Source organism: Callithrix jacchus, chromosome 9, assembly GCF_049354715.1.
Source record: "Callithrix jacchus isolate 240 chromosome 9, calJac240_pri, whole genome shotgun sequence".
Taxonomy (NCBI): domain Eukaryota; kingdom Metazoa; phylum Chordata; class Mammalia; order Primates; family Cebidae; genus Callithrix; species Callithrix jacchus.
In genome coordinates, this window is record NC_133510.1 from 92,685,699 (window position 1) to 92,705,000 (window position 19,302).

A 19,302-nucleotide genomic window follows, 5' to 3' on the forward strand; every position below is an offset into this window, starting at 1 on the left:
TTTCATGCAAATGATAATTAGTAGAATTAAAACAAAATGTGATCTAAATAGCTATCACCTATCACACTGAGAAGTTATTTTTTAAGACTTTTATTATGAACAATTTGAAATATATGCAAAAAGTAGACAAGATAGTGTAACAAACTCATATAACCATAACCCTGCTTCAACCTTATTCAGCTCCTGAATAATCTTATTTTATCTAAACTCCCTATCTATATGCCTTATCCACTTTCCGTTTCATATCATTTTCAGGAAAGTACTTAAATGTATGTGATCTGCAAATACTTCTGTGTGTATCTCTACTTGTTAACTTTTAGAAAGCTTAACCTTGATACCCTTGGTATACCTAAGAAAAGTTACTAACAATTCCTTAATACCAAAAAGCCAACAAGTATTTACATAGTAATTCTCTCACACTATACACCTGAGTATTGCACTAGAGTAGGGTATAAAATACAGTTAAAACTCCCCCTTAAACATTAAAGTTAGTTCTCCCAGAGGTAAACATTGCTAATTATTCCTCATTAACTTCTAGAATTTGTTTGCATGTACAAATTATATATACATGTATATGCAATACTAGTCTCTAACCTTACCTCTTTCATTTATTAGAAGAAATGTGGAACACTACATCAGCCTAGATAAATCTTTACCCACTGCAGCATAATAACCAGGAAATTGTAGATAGGCATTATAATTGTAGTATAATGTGTGCCCTTTGGAATTTCAGAACTCAGCAAAATCTAACACATTATCAGAACTTTTTAAAAATCACCTAACTCAGAATTAAAATGAAACTCTCTTTCAAGGGCATATCAGCCTCATCAGCACTCTCAATTGTTGGCTGTACTCCCCCTACAGCTGTTACTGGGTCTGGAGGTGAGTTCCCTAATCCTCACTGAAGCTTCTCAGTTGTTTTCTCATCCTTAGACCCACCTGGCTTCTTGATGGGTTTAGCACCTGGATGGATCACTATTACTGGATTCATTTGTATAATACTATTGTTTTAATTCTGGAAGACTTTAATATACCCACAAACAGGCCTTTAAACATCCTGAACTTTCAGGTTATTGAACTTCTGTTCTCTTAGGAAACTTGCCTTCAACAATATTGTAACCAGTGGGTCTCATGGTCTTCCTATACACCTTGCTGCTCTCATTAACTGCAACCCATTCGCATGTCAATTGCATTCATTCCATCTCTTAGCACAATTTCATATCTTTCCAGTTTACTCCCTCATATACCCCAATCCTAACAATCTTTTAACTCACTGGGCCTGTCAAGCTATTAATTTTACCATTTTATTACTACTGTCAACCTCAGATGCCCTCTCTTCCCTTCCTAGACAGTTATGAAAATCTGTGGTGCAGCATTATCATTGCCCTCCTGCATACACCTTCTTCACCCTTGAACCCTCTCACCTTCTAATATTTGTTTGGTAAACCACAGCCCAGCTGAAATCCAATTCTCTACTCACTCTTTGTCTATACTTGTATGGCTAACATGGCTAGAGCACAATGTACCTTCAGGTCTACTGGTCTTTCTGTAAATTATTTTTCCCATGAACTTTAAGTAGGCACTTTATTTCCCTTGTCCATTTGCTTTTCTATTCTCAAAACAGACTATTTCATACCTTATTTTATCTTCTAAAACACTCACCTTGTTCTGAGTCTCACTCTTAGCTTAGTATCTTTAGTGCTACGGCACCTTGAATATAGAAAAGAAAAAAAAAAGATAACTTTGATAACTTTCAAAGACTCCTAGAAGCTAGAGGCTGATTTTCTGAAGCTTACACTTCAGAAACTCTAACCTATCCAGGTTATTTATAAGTCCCAGGAGGGGGCCTAGGAATGTATTCACATCATCATATGGTTTTGTAAAATTTGCAGTGACTTCCATTTATCAGTAGCTGTTCTGGTGTGGGAATGGCTTTCAGCAACACTCCTACTGACCATGGCACGAACTTACCAGGGCATCATGCCCCAAAGGTGCGTGGCCAATGGCTGTATCCTGATGTGAACATATCCTATAGGCCTGGCACCAAAAGTATGTGTGTGATGGAGGAGAAACAGGTTTGAAATGAATGGAGCCAGCAGCTCATTGTGGAAAATTCTCACAATCATAACAGGCCCCCGATGAGTAAAATGCTAAGTAGAAACTCAGATTTCATTAATGCTTGACCAAAACAGAAATTTTCTCTTGTCAGGAAAATAGTAATATAGAGTATACAATTATAAAAAAACCATGGAAAACCTATTTTTGGTTGTTAATAATGAAGAAACACAATAAAATTTAACAAAACTGCTGTAGGTATAAAGCTAGAAAATATGTATGTCAGCACATATTTTAGGCTTCTCAAAGTACATTGGAAGTATAAAACATGTGACCTCATACATATTTTGATGAATGCATAATATCATGTATCTACCATTATATTCTCATACATATTTTTTTAAATATCCTTTTTAAAAATCCCTTGTTATTCATGTATTCAGTGATTCTCCCTGTCCCTGAACTTCCAGAAACCACTGATGTTTTCATTGTCTTTTACCTTTTACAGAATGTCATATAATTAAAATTCTGCAGTCTAAGCCTTTTCAGGCTGGCTTCTGTCATTTAACAACATGCATTTAAGACTCATCTATGTAGTCTGTGCCATGATAGCTCATTTCTTTTTGTCAATGAATAATATTTCATTGTAAGGATGTATCACGGTTTATCAATTCATCTAAAAGAAAAGACATCTTTGTTGCTTCCACTTTTTGATGATTATTAATAAAACTACTGTAAACATTAGTGTGTAACCTTTGTGTGAACATGTTTTCAACTCATTTGGATAAATACCTAAGAGAACCACTGCCAGATTATGTAAGACTGTGTTTAGATTATAAGAAACTGTCTTGCCAAGCGACCGTACTATTTTGCATTTCCAGCAGCTATAAGTGAGAGTTCCTGCTGTCCTTCATCATGGCTTGCTGTCCTTCATCATGGCTAGCAATTGCTATTGTCAGTTTTTTGGATTTTAGCCATTCTAATAGGAGGGTAATGTTATATCATTATTGTTTCTATTTGCAAGTCCCTAATGACAAATGATGTTGAGCATCTTTTCATATGCTTATTTGCCATCTGTATATCTTGTTTGATGAGATTTCTGTCCAAATCTTTTGTCCATTTTTAAATTGGGTTGTTCTTTTACTTATCGTTGGGTTTTAAGAGTTCTTTATATATTTTTATACAAGTTCATTGTTAGATATGTGTTTTGCACATATTTTATTCTAGTCTATGGTTTGTCTTTTCATTCTCCTGTTTTTCACAGAACAGCAGCAATCATTTTTTTAATGTAAGAACAGAGTGTATATCTTGATTGATTCATTCCCTAATCTCACAGAGAAAAAGCAGTCTCCACAGTACCTGAAGTTGATTACTTTGGTATTTTGCACCTATTATGTTTTCTTTTCAAGTTTCTCTTGTTGATGGAGTATTTTAAACACATGCAAACTTGGATTTTTAAGAGTTTTTGTGTAGCAAAATGCTCTCCCATTATAAGATCTTTCAACATGATTAACAATATTTTAATTACTTCTAAAATATCTTTTTATTTGTATTTATTGTTTTAGAGACAGGGTCTCAGTGTCACCTAGACTGGAACTGTATTTTTAAAGACTTAAACAAAAAGGTCCAACAGATGAGAAATAAAAGTTGGTAAAATTCATGTAGATTTAACTCCAATTTTAAAAGATGCTTTAAAATGTTTTATAAAAACAAATGTGAAATTATGAACTCCTGATTCAAACATATAAAATGAATATAAAAGATATCTCTCTGTCATCTTTGTATTTATTTTATTAAAAAACTAACAGAATATTTAATACAAAATGAACTGATATGAAACAAAAATCAATATAAATAATTAAGAAAATAAATTAAAATTATCATAACATTAAGAAGCAAACTGTAACAAAAAAGTATCACATCAAAAGCAGTAATTTGTTAAGAGGAAAAGATAACTTTCTAATAGGAGTTATAAATATGCTCATAGACTGCTTTACAACCAAACTAATAAAGAAAGTGGATCACAATGGCAAATAATTTAAATTTTTTGCTGATTTGATAAAAAATATTGCATTGAAAATAACTTAAAAGATGATACATCTTCACAACAAGGGAATCAGACATAAACTAGTTAATGAATGTAATCAATTTTTTAAACATTTAAAATTAATCACAACAAAAGAAAATGTACACTGTCCTCAAATCTTACAGCTCATGTATGAGAAAAAAACTTTACAGAGGTTTTCTCAAATTTGACAGTTCTACAAATTTACATGATATTGCCAAAATGAGCTGTAAAGATGAAAGAAACTTTTTACAATATCAATAGTAAATAAATAAAATTGATCAATCATAGCCATCATGGTAGTATAATAGTGGTAGGAATATTAAATTATTTCTATAAAACATATTTCCATATAAAAAACTGATAAAAATGTATGCAACCACAAAGGAGAAAATAATTGTTATAGAAAATAATGGATATGTCTGGCAGTTAACTAATCAAAATATTATTTTTTAAATTATCACAGAATTTGTATTCATCAACTTCTTATAATTCATAGTTTTTATGATATCTTTCCTTCTTAAAATATTTATTTTCCTACCTACTTCTGTATTCACAATTTCTAAATTATCTATTTTAAGTAACTCTCTAAATATACAAGTTTTGAGTCCCCCAAAAAACTGAATCCACTAAAACGGATTATAAAATCTTGACTATTGCAAATAGTGCTGCAATGAACATGAGAGTGCAGATATCTTTTCAATATACTGCTTTGCTTTCTTTTGGTACATACCTAGCTGTGGAATTTCTAGACTATTTTATTAATTTACATTCCCACCAACAGTGTTCAAGGGTTCCCTTTTTCCACAACCTTGCCAGCATTTGTTATTTCCTGCCTTTTTGATGTAAGCCATTTTAACCTGGGGGAGATGATAGATCTCTCACTGTAGTTTTGATTTGTGGTTTTCTGATGATTGATGATGTTGAGCACCTTTCCATATGCCTGTTTGCCATTTGTATGTCCTCTTTTGAGAAATGTCCATTCAGATCTTTTGCCCAGTTTTAAATCAAATTGTTAGATATTTTCCTATTGAGTTGCTGAGCTCTTAATATATTCTGTTTTTCAATCTCTTGTCAGAAAAGTAGTTTTCAAATATTTTCTATTCTGTGGGTTGTCTCTTCACTGTGTTGATTGTTTCCTTTGCTGTGCAAAAGTTTTGTAACTTGATGTGATCCCACTTGTTCATTTTTGCTTTGGCTGCCTATGCTTGTAGGGTATTACTCAAGAAATATTTACCCACTCCAATATCTTGGAAGCTTTCTCCAATATTTTCTTTCAGTAGTTTCATAGTTTGAGGTCTTAGATTTGTCTTTAGCCCATTTTGATTTGATCTTTGTATATTATGAGAAACAAGAGTCTAGTTTCATTGTTCTGCATATAGATATCATTTTCCCAGCACCATTTATTAGATACACTGTCCTTTCCCCAATGTACGCTCTTCCTTGGTTGAAAATTAGTTCACTACAGATGTATAGATTTGTTTCTTGGTTCTATATTCTGTTCCATTGGTCTATGTGTCTGTTTTTATGCCAGTATCATGCTGTTGGTTACTATAGCTCTGTAGTTTAATTTGAACACAGGTAGTGTGATTACTTCAGTTTTGTCCTTTTTGCTTAGGACAGGTTTGACTATTCTGGGTCTTTTGTGGTTCTCTTTTTAGGATTCTCTTTTTCTATTTCTGTGCAGAATATCATTGGTATTTTCATAGGAATTGCATTAAATCTATAGATTCAGATAGTATGAACATTTTAACAATAGTGGTTCTTCCAATTCATAACATGAAAAATTTTTTTTTTTGAGACAGATTCTTGCCCAGGCTGCAGTGCAGTGGCATGATCTCACCTCTGCTTCTCGGGTTCAAGCAATTCCCCTGCCTCAGCCTCCCTAGTACGTGGGACTACAGGCATGCACCTCCATGCCTGACTAATTTTTTTTTTGTATTTTAGTAGAGATGGGGTTTCACCACGTTGGCCAGGATAGTCTTAATCTCCTGACCTCATGATCTGCCTGCCTAGGCCTCCTAAAGTGCTGGTATTACAGGCATGAGCCACCATGCCCGGCCAGAATATCTTTCTATTTTGTATGTGTGTCTCAAATTTCTTGCATTAGTGTTTTTTATGGTTTTTATTGTAGAGATCTTTCACGTCTTTAGGGTTTTTATTTTATTTTTACCTACTGTAAATCAGATTACTTTTTGATTTCTTTTTTAATTGTTCACTGTTGACCTATAGAAATACTATTGACTTTCTTATATTGATTTCGTGTCCTGCAGTGTTATTGACTTTGTTTATTAGTTCTAATAGTTATCTTGTGGAGTCTTCAAGATTTTCCAAATATAATATCATATCATTAGCAAACAAGGATAATCTGACTTACTCCCTTCCAATTTGGATGCCCTTTATATCTATCTTTTGTCTGATTGCCAAGTTAGAAATTCTAGTACTGTTGAATAACAGTGGTGACGGTAGGCATCCTCGTTGTGTTCTATATCTTAGAAGAAATGCTTTCAGTTTTTCCTCATTTAGTATAATACTAAATGTATTATACTAAATGTATATGTGGGTCTGTCATATATGGCTTTTCTTATGTTGGGTCTGTCATATATGGCTTTTCTTATGTTGAGGTACGTTCCATTTAAACCCAGTTTTTTGAGGGTTTTATTATGAAAAGATGTTGAATTTTAGCAAATGAATTTTCCTGCATCAATTGAAATGATTATATGGTTTTTATCCTTCATTCTGTTGATATAATGTATCACACTGATTGATTTGTGTATGTTGAACCATCCTTGCATCACTGGGGTAAATCCCACTTGGTCATGATGAATGATCTTTTTAATGTGTTGATAAGTTCAGTTTGCAAGATTTTGTTGAGGATTTTTGCATCATTATTCATCAGGGATATTGGTCTGTAGTTTTCTTTTTGTGTGCGTGCCTTTGTCTAGTTTTGGTAAACGGGTGATACCAGGATTGTAGAATGAGTTTGGAATTATTCCCTCCTCCTCCATTTTTCAAAATAGTTTGAGTAGGATTGGTATTAGTTCTTCTTTAAATGTTTGGTAGAATTCAGCAGTGAAATAATCAGGTCCCAGGCTTCTCTTGCTGGGAAATTTTTTTTATTACAGCTTCAATCTTGTTACATGTTATTTGTCCGTTCAGGTTTTGGATTTCTTCATGGCTCAATCTTGGTAGGTCATATCTAGAAATTTATCCATTTCTTCTAGATGTGTCAATTTTTGGCATATAGCTGTTCACAGTGGTCATTAATGATCCTTTGAATTTCTGTGATATTAGTTGTAATGTCTCCTTTCCATCTATGATTTTATTTATTTGGATCTTCTCTATTTTTTTTTAATCTGGCCAAAGGTTTGCCAATTTTGCTTATCTCCTCAAAAAAAAAAAACCCAGTCTTCATTTCAATAATCTTTTGTATTTTTTGTCATTTCAATTTCATTTATTTCTGCGCTGACTTTTATTATTTCTTTTCTTCTACTAATTTTGTGTTTGGTTTGCTCTTCTTTTTCAGTTCTTTGAGATACATTGTTAGATTATTTCTTTGAAGTTTTTCTTCTTTTTTGATGTAAGCACTTATAGCTACAAACTTCCCTCTTAGTACTGCTTTTGCTGTATCCCATAGGTTTAGGTATGTTGTGTTTCCATTGTCATTTGTTTCAAGAATTTTTTTTATGTCCTTCTTAATTTCTTCATTGATCATTCAGGAGCACATTGTTTAATTTCCATGTGCTTGTATAGTTTCCAGAATTCCTCTTGTTACTGATTTGTAGTTATATTCCAGTGTCATCAGAGAAGATGCTTGATATTATTTCAATTTTAAAAAATATTTTGAGACTTGTTTTGTAAGCTAATGTATGATGTATTCTTGAGAATGATCCATGTGCTAAGAAAAATGTGTATTCTGCAGCCATTGGATACAAATTTTCTGTAAATATCTATTAGGTTTATTTGTTCTGTAGTGCAGATTAAGTCCAACATGGTGAAACTCCATCTCTACTAAAAATACAAAAATTAGCTGGACATGGTGGCATATGCCTGTAGTCCCAGCTACTCGGTGGGCTGAGGAAGGAGAGTCGCTTGAACCCAGGAGGCAGAGGTTGCAGTGAGCTGAGATTGTGCCACTGTACTCCAGCCTGGGCAACAGAATGAGACTCCTCAAAAAAAAAAAATTAATTACAAAAACAGTGTGGGCTTGTTTGTACTTGTCTCTCTTGGGAGGGCTTTCCAGGTATTCAAAGGAACTTGGGTGTTGTGATCGAAGGTGTATCTGCATTAGGGGGCACCCCTAATTACCACAAGCCTAATAATGCTGTGGTGTTTACAGCTTTGTAAAGGTACTGCCTTTGTGGTCTTGGATAAAATATGGAATTATCTGAGTTGCCAGGCAGAAATTCTCACTCTCTTCACTTTCCCCCAAACAAATGTAGTCTCTTTCTCTCTGTGCCGAGCCACCTGGAGCTGTGGGTGGGATCACACGGGCAATTCAGTGGTCACCACCACTGAGACCGTACTGGGTCATACCCGAATCCAGCACAACACTGGGTCTTGCCCAAGGTCCGCTGTAACCACTATCTGGCTACTGCCTATATTTGTCCAAGGTGCTAGGGTTCTACAATCAGCAGGTAATGAGGCCAGCCAGGCTTGTGTCCTTTCCTTCAGGACAATGAGTTTTCTGAGGCCCCAGGTATATCCAGAGATGCTGTTCAGGAGACAAGGACTCAAGTCAAAAACCTTAGAAATCTACCTTGTGCTCTGTACTACTGCAGCTAGGCAATTAAATCATAAGGCAGAGGACCCTCTTCCCATGGCCACAACCACCAAAGACGCTTCCCACTTTTTCCTCCCTTTTCTACAGAGAGAGGACCCTCTTCCCGTGGCCACAACCACCAAAGGCCCATGAGAAGTACAGCCACACTACTGCCTGTGTTCACCTAAGTCCCAAGGGTTCTTCAGTCAGCTTGTGGTGAATGCTGCCAGGCCTGAGACTCACCTTTCAGTGTCACGGGGTCCCCTCTGGCCCAGAATGGGTCCAGAAATGCCATCCAAAAGCCAAAGATTAAAATTGGATTCCCAAGAACCCACTTGGTGTTCTACCCCACTGTGACCAAGCTTGTAGCTAAAGTGCAAGACAAAGTTCCCTTTTCTTTTCCCTCTGCTATTCTCAAGCAGAAGGAGTCTCTTAACCATAGCCACAACCCCAGGGAACATGCTGGATCTCACCTGAAGTCAGCATATCTCAGTCTTACCCAAGGCCCACAGCATACTACCTGGGTATCACCACTGGTTATTCAGGGCCTAAGGTCTCTTTAGTCAGTAGGCAATGAATCCTGTCTAAAATGGTTCTTTCCTTCAAGACAGTGGGTTCCTATATGGCCTAAGGTGTGTCTAGAAATGTCATCTGAGAGCTAAGGTCTGGAATGGGGGCCTCATGATGCTGCCTGGTGCCCTATCCTACTGTGGCTACACTAGTATTCAAGATGCAAGACAAAGTCCTCTTTACTCTTCTTTCTCCTCTCCTCCAGCAGAAGGAAGGAATTACTTCTGTTGCTGTGAGCTGCACTGCCTGGGGTTGAGGGAAGGTTGGCACAAACACTCCCTTAGCCACCCCAACTGATGTCTCACTAGATCATGTGTCCCCTATGCCCACTGGTTTGGAGCCCAGCACAGCACTAGGGCTTGCCTAAGAATTGCAGTCCTTGTGGCTCAGATTGCTTTTCAATTTTATTCAGGATCCCAGAACACTTTAGCCCATGGTAGGGAGGCTTGCTGCAACTCAAGTTCTGACCACTGGGATGGGTTATTCCCTTCTAGCTAGAGTTGGTCTAAACCCTCCTTCTGTGGGGAAGGCATCTGGCGAGTTCAAGCAGGTTAGTTTTGCTTTCTGCTCTAACAAGGTAACCCTGAATTCAATGCACAGGCACTGTGTTTTCCCTCCCCCAAGCACTTAGATTCTCCATGCCATACAGCTGCTACCAGAAAATGGGAGAAGGATGGTGTTGACAATTGAAGACTATCTTTCCTACCCTTTTTAATGTGTCTTTCAGCGGTATGAAGTTACTATGATTGCTCACCTGATTTTGTTTCTTAGGAAGTTGTTTTTTGTGTAGATAGTTGTCAAATTTGGTTTTCCTGAAGAGGGGATGATAGGTGAAGGTTTCTATTTGGCTATCTTGCTCCACCCAGCTCCTCTACTATTAATTGAAAAACATTATATTACTAGTATCGTTTGCTACATTAAAAATTATTCAACAGAATAATATTTCCACAAATAATACTTGTGCTGTGACTTAACTATATCTGATGATATATTGCTCTTTTCAGGATATTAACAGTAACTTTAATACTTATTTGTCTATAACTACCCTACTTCAAATGAGCTCAAGTTATAGTGTATATGTGGAGTAACTAAGACTATAGGATCTCAGGCAAAGGGAAATCATATATGCAATTGAGAATATTCATATAATATAGAATATTTGCCATTTAAAATATTTTAAAATATATTAGTATAACATCCCTCTAAAAACTTTCAGAAAATGTAACCTTAAGGATCACTGTTTAAAAATAATTCACTTACTATGTATAATTCTTTAGATGTTTGATGACAAAAACTCTATAAAATAAAATTACCTCCCTCTATTCTATACTTACATTTATTTTTAAATTTAAGATTGGGTATTACTATCCTAAGTTACCAGAAAGGTTTTTTTTTCTGTAGGGGAAAATGGAGTGGCAAGTAAAGCATTTGTTCATAGCCTGTTATATTCTATATGAGCACTTTATATCTTATGCAACAATGTCATTAAATGGTCCACTTCTAACTTAGAAAGTTGTTTTCTAAGACAATAGATACATTTAATTATTCTAAAATATATATAAATTTGGAAACATATACAATAATAGCTTGAATTTTATATATTTCAACTCTGCATGGTGTAGTTTATTGAAACATCAGAAAATTCAAATATAAGTGTGTTTTTCAACAAAAATATTGCTTAATTTGGAATTTATGTAGATTAAAAAGCTGAGTTTGAAATGCCATGATTCTGTATTTCTCACAGAGCAAAACCCAGAGTTATTTACTAGCCTATATGTGGCTTTCCCCCTGGCCCCTGCTTGATTTTACTTCCTCTCACTTTCCTTTTGAATCACTGTTGTATTAGTCCATCCTCACAGTGCTGTGAAGAAATACCGGAGACTGGGTAATTTAGAAGGAAAGGGATTTAATGGGCTCAGTTCCTTACTGCTTGGAGGGCCTCAGGAAAACTTACAATCATGGCAAAGGCAAAGGAGAAGCAGGCACCTTCTGTAAAGGGCAGCAGGATGGAGTGATTGCAAGCAGAGGAAATGCCAGATGCTCATAAAATCATCAGATCTCATGAGAACTCACTACCATAAGAACAGCTTGGGGGAACTGCCCCTGTGATTCAGTTACCGCCACATGGTCTTGCCCTTGACATGTGGGGATTATGGGAATTACAATTCAAGTTGAGATTTGGGTAGGGACACAGAGCCAAACCATATCAACTATGTTCCAGCAACACTGGCCTCCTTGGATGTTTGAAACATACTCTCATCTTGGAGCTCTTCCACCGGCTGTGCCCTCTGCTTGAAACATTCTCCCTTCAGGTATCTACATGTTTTACTCTTCAACCTCTTCCAGGCTTTGCTTAAATGTCTCTTTCTCAGTGAAACGCAACCTATACACCCTACTTAAAATAGCAACCCACCCTAATTCTACCCTCAGCATTCGTAGACCAATTTAATGTGTTCCACTCTTATTTTTGGAGCATTTCTTCCCCTCTGACACAGAGGTTTCCAGCTTATCAATTCACAATGCCTTCAATAATTTTTCACAGCACCTCTGGCCAAAAGTAACATCTAATAATTTTATTTATTAAATAGGTTCAAACAATATGTATTGATGTACTAACAAATTGTTATTTGAAAAAATAATATACACAAATTGAAAGGAAATGATATTTATATGTTATTTGAATATAACAATTACTTATGAATGGGATGTGTATGGCCTTTGAACCCTAAATGGCTTATCAATGCTGGGAATCATAATGGACACCACCACCCTCACCTCTCAATGCACATTGCTTTTTGTATAGTTACTTGCTTGTTGTCACAATTACCAAAAAGCTGGTTTTGAAAAGATATGATGTCACTGAAAGAAATTTAGTATAATCTAATGTTGAAAACATGAGATTTTGCTGCTAGTAATATGTGTATTGTCTGACAGATACTGCTTTGTGATTTAGTGTGTCCTTACTGCTATAACAAAATACCGTAGACTGAGTCATTTGTAAATAAAATAAATCTATTGCTCATTGTTCTGGAGGCTCGAAGTCCAAGATCCACATTTCAGCCAAATTGGTGTCTGTTAAAGGCCCATTACTTGTAGACAATGTCTTCTCACTCTGTTCTCACATGGCAGAATTAGGGAAGAAGAGAAAGACACTCTCTTCACATGCTTTTATAACGACACTAATCCCATTCTTAAGGGCAGGGTACTTATGACTTTATCACTTCCCAAGAGATTGCACCTCTTACTACTATCACATTGCGGATTAAACTCCAACCTAGGTTTTGGGATGACATCAACATTCAGACCATAGTACTATATTTCCTTTAAAAATGTAAACAACCTGCAGTGAACCTATCATTCTGCTGTAACATCCCAGGGTGCTTTGGCACACAGTTTAGGAACCATGGTTCTAACATATCCTGTAATTAGTTCCTTATTACGTACATTATTTATTGTCTTCTCCACCATCACTCCAATAACAGAATGTCAATACATTCAGATACATTGTATCTGTTTTGTTCTCTGATATATGCTAAGCACCTTCAATAATCCTGGAATATGTAGGTTTTCAGCATATATTTGTGATATCAGTGATTACTGAGTATTTATGTTTCTTTTTCTATGAACTCTTTGTTTTACATTTTTGCCAATTTTTCTTCCAGCTCTCATATTTTTTACAGGTCTATGAATGTTTTCGTATATCTAGAAGATTATTGCTTTTGCTTATTATATGTTCATCAAAATTTTTTCTGATTTTTCTTTTTTTCTTTTGATATTTTTCAGGTAATTTTTGTTATGTAAACTTTTCTGCTGTACTTGTATAATTTTTCTGTATGGAATTTAAAAATATTTTTATAGTCAATTATGCCATTTCTTTTTTCTATTTCCTATAGGTGATAAATGTTTAAAAAATACCTTGCTCATTTTATAATAATTTTTTTCTAATTTTATGGTTCCTTTTATTATTATTATTACTGTTATTATTATTTTAAATCATTGCTTTACCAGGAATTTATTTGGGCTTTAAAATACACATCTAGCTTCCTCTTCATCCAAATGACTAGCCAGCTATCTCAACACTGCCTGTTAACTAATTGATCTTTCCCCACTGACTTGAAATAATAGATCTTCCACACACTAAATTCCTCTGTGTATTTTGGGTTTATTTCTAGAACTGTCAATTGTGTTTTATCTGGCTTTATTTTTTCCTTCTCAAGCACCAATCCGTTTGACTCACTGTGGTCTTGAAAATTGTTTTCAGTTTTGCTTCACAAATTAATGGGTCTCTAATTGGGGGAGTTGGGGAGAGAATAAACTATTACCCTTGGAAACTACTCTTTAAAAGTTAATTCCAACAAACAACTTGGCAGGAATTAGGAATCACAATTCAAACAGGATCTAAACAAAAGTTCTCTAGGAGACTTCTTTTTTGTCCATTCAAGTATTTATACCACAGTTCCGGGCATATTGTACAACACACAGAATTTCACAGAATCAAATAACTTCTAGCATTGAAAACAAGACAGCATAAATGAACGTCTTATACATGGAGTACAGAAATGAATACCAATGACTGGATTTTTTCTGTACATAACTATCTACCTGATTAGTCACTGTGTTGGCATGATCTTTTAAACATAAGGACAGTGATGTCATGAATTTCAATCTTGTCAGTGAATAGCCCAAAACCTAACAACATGCAATGAGACATATAAAGCAAAACATTAATAATCTCCTGTTTTTAATGATATATCTGAATGCAATATGTATCAACATATCTGATCAGTATAAAATATCACAGCTAAAGAGCATCATTATCTTCTATCTTCTGAAGACTCAACAAAACCTTTTTACATCTCCATGAATTCAAAGAAGTTGTATACCTACATACATATGCAGATAATTTAAGGTGGCTCTTGGGAAGTGGATATAAATAAACATTGAAAATATTAATCATGGCTTGAAAGTTTTCAATAATTTTGACACATGATCCAAGTGTTCTCACAAGTAATTATTTCTCTCTTTTTCCTCTACACAAGTCTGTGAGAAGGAGACAGGACCTAAAAATATGAATTAAAGTGTCTCCCCCACAGCACCCCCATAAAGACATATATAAGACTTGGGCTCTTGGCCAACGACAAATACAAGGAGTTTCCTTTAATCCTGACATTGCAACATGCTTTCTTGACCTGATGGAAAAATAATTCTTGGAAACCAATCACAACAGCTCTGCTTATTTATTACTAGTGGCAAACAGATTAAATGTATAATAGTGAAAATGAACCAATTAAGGTAAAAATCACAGAAACAGAAAGGCACTATGTTCAGCCTTTGTCAAATGTAAGTGATTATATCCCAAACACTCATTTTTTAGCTCCTAATTTTGGAGGATTTTTGCTTGTGATCGCTTATACTTAGGCATAAGACTGTTTAAGACCAACCAACTGTATTATATGTATTATTTTGTTCCCAAAATTGTAATTGAAATGTCTGGAGTATTCATACCATTGAAAATATAATTCTGCCAGCACAGTCAGGTAGAAGCATTTTCAAATTCTATAGAAAATGGACAAAGCTAGGATATTTTCTGTGCCAATTAGCTGTTTTGCTGAGCAAGAAGGAAGTGTGTCTAAAGAGGGCTGAATAAGAACCCAGCGAGTGCAGTGTTTGAATGAGAACAACTCAGCAAGCTCTCTTGGGCTTTTGGCACCCATAGAGGCCACAGTAAAGAGTTCCCAGGAAGGTCATCCAATTTCAATGAACCACAGGGATTATGTGGGAGGGAAGCAGTTGTGTGGCTTGTTCCCCTGAGTACATTTCCAGGGAGGACATTTGCCAATGCCTGGCACCATAGGGCTTATAAATATTTTCTAGCTGAACTTATGAATACAGCTTTTCAAATGCACCAAACAATTGGTGCAAAAGAATAAGTTCAGTGAAACCTATGAATTGTCTGAAAAATCAATGAAGTCACAAATTTGTATTTGGAAGTAACGTACATACGCCAAACACATAATTTGCGTTAGATTCAGGATACTCATTTACTTAACTGTGGGATACTTATTTGATGATCCGTCTACACTGCTATTTGACACAGTCATTTGAAAATGGCCAATTTTCCAGAGAGTTGCAGCATATTTAGTTTTAGTGGAGACACACTGCATTACAAGTTGGCATCATTTTATTTGCTTAATTTATACTGTTATTATGCTAGAATTCTGTACTCTTTTAGGTCCTAATTCATTTTTGAACTCTAGGAACAATATTGTATTTCATTCTTTATTTTAAAACTATATTCTTTATTTAACTATATATGAGTTTATTTAACTTTCTTCTCTTTTTCCCCTTCTACAGTCTACTGTCTTTATCAATTTAGTTTTGCTTGTCTATGCAATTAAACTTAATATTGTAGTTTCTGATTGCATTTAATACATATATTTCTCTTATGCCTGACAAAGAAATGGAACTAATTCAACAAATACATGATTACTTAGTAAGTCTCCCAAACACCTGCAAGCACATTAACATAAACAAAATGCAGGATTTGTCCTTAAAGATGGAGCAATGCTAGAAATAAATAAAAAACTAATAACTGTATAGTGTGATAAGAGTTCCCCCAAAGTCTATGCTCAGCCAAGCAACCAGACTGAGTCTTTAAAAAGAGAAGTCAGATCTTGTCAGTTCTTTGACCAAATTCTTCATTCAGAGTCAGTGGCTTACAAAGTCCTGGATAATCTGGCCCCTGTTTTAATTTATATATATATATGTATAATATATGTAAATATGTATATTTTGATATATAAATATATCTAAAAATCAAACCAGGAATTCTAAACTGTAACAAGTCATAATCATACCACTGCATTCCAGTTTGGAAATATATATCTCTAAAGTGTAGCAAGCCATAATCACACCACTGCACCATATATATGTATATCTCCAACTCCTGGTCTCAAGAGATCCTCCCATATCAGCCTCCCAAGTAGCTGGGATCACAGGCTGACACCACCATGCATGTCATGACCCCTGTTTTTATTTGCTCTCCTCTGCTATCACTCTTTCCCTCTCATCTCCCTGTTCTTTCACACTAGTGTACTTGTTCTTAAATGACACACTGTTATTGAACATTATTAACTACACTCCTACCTCATTTTCCCCCAGATTGCAACCTGCTTTCCTACCTTTTAAATCTTTTCTCAAAATTCTGTCTTCTTAGTGAGACCTTCTCTGACTACCAATTTTACATTGCAACCTCACCTCAGCATTCCTTATCCCCTTTTCCAAGATTTGTTTATCTCCATAACACTTTATATCCCCCACATTATACTTTTTTGTTCATGTTTAATTTCTGTGTTGCCTTCTAGAATATAAATTATATGAGGGCTTGAATATAAATTATATGAGTCATTTTGTGTGTGTGTGTTAGTATACAGTGCATATATACAGTAGTCCCTCAGGATCCATAGGGGATTGGTTCTAGGACCCAGCCCCACATATACCAAAATCCATAGATGTTAAAATCCTTTATATAAAATAATGTAACATTTGCATATAACCTATGCACAACTTCCCATACACAGTCTTTTCAAGCAAGTAAGTAACATGATAAGATTATTGTTTGTTTCTTTGGTATTTTGACAATTTGAAAAATAATTCTGGAATAATATCAAAAACTAGATGAGCAAAGTTTGAAGGAAAGAAAATCATCTAGAATGTACTTGAAATTGTCCAGGACAGCTTGAACTGAGGCAAAGAGAAAGGAGCTTAATTGAAGAGACATTTTTTGCATATAGACAAAACTTTAAAATTAGTGAAATAGCTATGGATGATAGATAAGAAAGTCAACGATGACTCTGAGACTTCTAATTCAGAGGCCTGAAAAGAGATTATGGTTTTTAACTTGATAAAAAGAAGATTCACTATTAGAAGGAGTACACTGCATAGGAAGGTTATAAAAAAAGTCTAATGAGGGATGAACCAAGAAACCTGTGTGAAAATTGAGAAAGAGTAGAACCAATTATTTTTCAGAGACAGGAAGTGTGGTGGAATTTTGTTGTGTTTTGATTTTGTAATATTCATTTTCCCTTCTCAATTATCTTTTGGGGAAGTATTGCCTCTCCATCAGTTACAGCTTGATGGATATTTGGAGACCCTGCTTTCACTCAACTGAGAAGCAACTTCTGGAAACAACATAAGTCACTTAGATGCTCTCTTTCCAGAGAGCAGAAAGACAAAAGACCAGAAATAACTGTATTCATTAAAGAAATCCGGCCTGCAATACTAAGCTATTTTTGTCATCAAAGAGACTATTTTCTAATTCCCTCGGGGGCTTCCTTGATTCTCACAAATTTCCAAGTCCACCTCTCTAGGCTTCTTGTTGATACCATGATCTCACAATAACCTTCTGATAAATTCCATTTTTCAAAGGAGGAAGACTTTATTTCTGTCATCCTTGCCAAAGAGCCTTAATGCAGAAGAGAGAAAGAGATGAAGGAATAACATGTTGGAAATAACAGCTACTGAGGGTATTCTTACAATATATACAAATTGTAGGTTATATATAAAGAAGATTATCTCTTTTTTTTTTTTTAAGAATCAGGAGCTTGAGAAGAACCATTAAGTCTTTTGACTGTTTTATTGATAGATTGATTGATTGATGTTTAATATATTTTATTGCATTTCAGGTTTTGGGGTACGTGTGAAGAACATGCAGGATTGTTGCATAGGTACATACATGGCAATGTGGTTTGCTGCCTTCCTCCTCATCACCTATATCTGGCATTTCTCCCCGTTATCCCTCCCCAACTCCCCACTCCTTGCTGTTCCTCCCCTAGTTCTCCCCCACAGATCCCAGTGTGTGATGCTCCCCTCCCTGTGTCCATGTGTTCTCACTGTTCAACACCCACCTATGAGTGAGAACATGTGGTGTTTGATTTTCTGTTCTTGTGTCCGTTTGCTGAGAATGATGGTTTCCAAGTTCATCCATGTCCCTACAAAGGACACGAATTCATCATTTTTTATGGCTGCATAGTATTCCATGGTGTTTATGTGCCACATTTTCCCTGTCCAGTCCATCATCGATGGGCATTTGGGTTGGTTCCAAGTCTTTGCTATTGTAAACAGTGCTGCAATGAACATATGTGTGCATGAATGTGTTAGAAATGAGTAAGAATGATTAAAAGAATTGCTTATCTCATTGAGCTTGAAAAATGTAAATTTTAATGGCTCTCAACCAACATAATTGTTCAATTTTCTCTCATAGTATTTTGAAATTTTGAAGTGGGATTAGAGAACACAAATCAGTAGGGATTTAATAATGCAAATCAGATTTATGGATTAATGGAGTATACTTTCCACTAAGCAGTCAAAGACTGAGAGAAGGAAGGAGGTTGGTGAGTACATACTTGACATCATGAGCCCCGGGATTCTACCTGAATAAGTAACTATCTAGATGTTATATGTGGGGGTGGGTACAATTAGTAATATTTTAACCTATAAGTGCTGTAGCAAGGACAGGATTCAGGATTGAACAATTATAGGAAGGATATTTATCCAGATGCCTATATATGGCACAGACTAAGGAAAAACACAGTCTATTATCCAGAAAGAAAAAATAAGGTTATAACCCTAAATTTAGTGCTGTGAGTCAACCCTGAGACTAGTGAAATGCAAAAAGAAAGTGAAACATGAGTAATAAATTCAGAAATTTGGAGAAGTTGGAGGAGATTGATTTATGCTGTCAACCAAGTGATCACTTGGAACATGCTTATAGCATCAACGCACAAGGTCATACCTGCTTGTTGAAAGGGGGTGTGATAAGCAGAAAATGATGCTGAGACTATAGTATACT

At 35.3% G+C, this 19,302-nt stretch overlaps 1 long non-coding RNA gene across 1 annotated transcript in view; it reads right to left on the bottom strand.

Moving 5' to 3' along the window:
- Positions 1–1,662: 1,662 nt before the first annotated feature.
- The window catches only part of LOC118144289 (uncharacterized), a 25,125-nt gene continuing 7,485 nt past the window's right edge, over positions 1,663–19,302 (bottom strand). Inside the window, exons 3-4 of the long non-coding RNA XR_004728944.2 lie at positions 10,207–10,326; positions 1,663–1,710 (exon numbers count right to left, since the gene is read on the bottom strand). This is a non-coding gene — a long non-coding RNA (uncharacterized LOC118144289). The remainder of the gene's footprint in view (positions 1,711–10,206; positions 10,327–19,302) is intronic.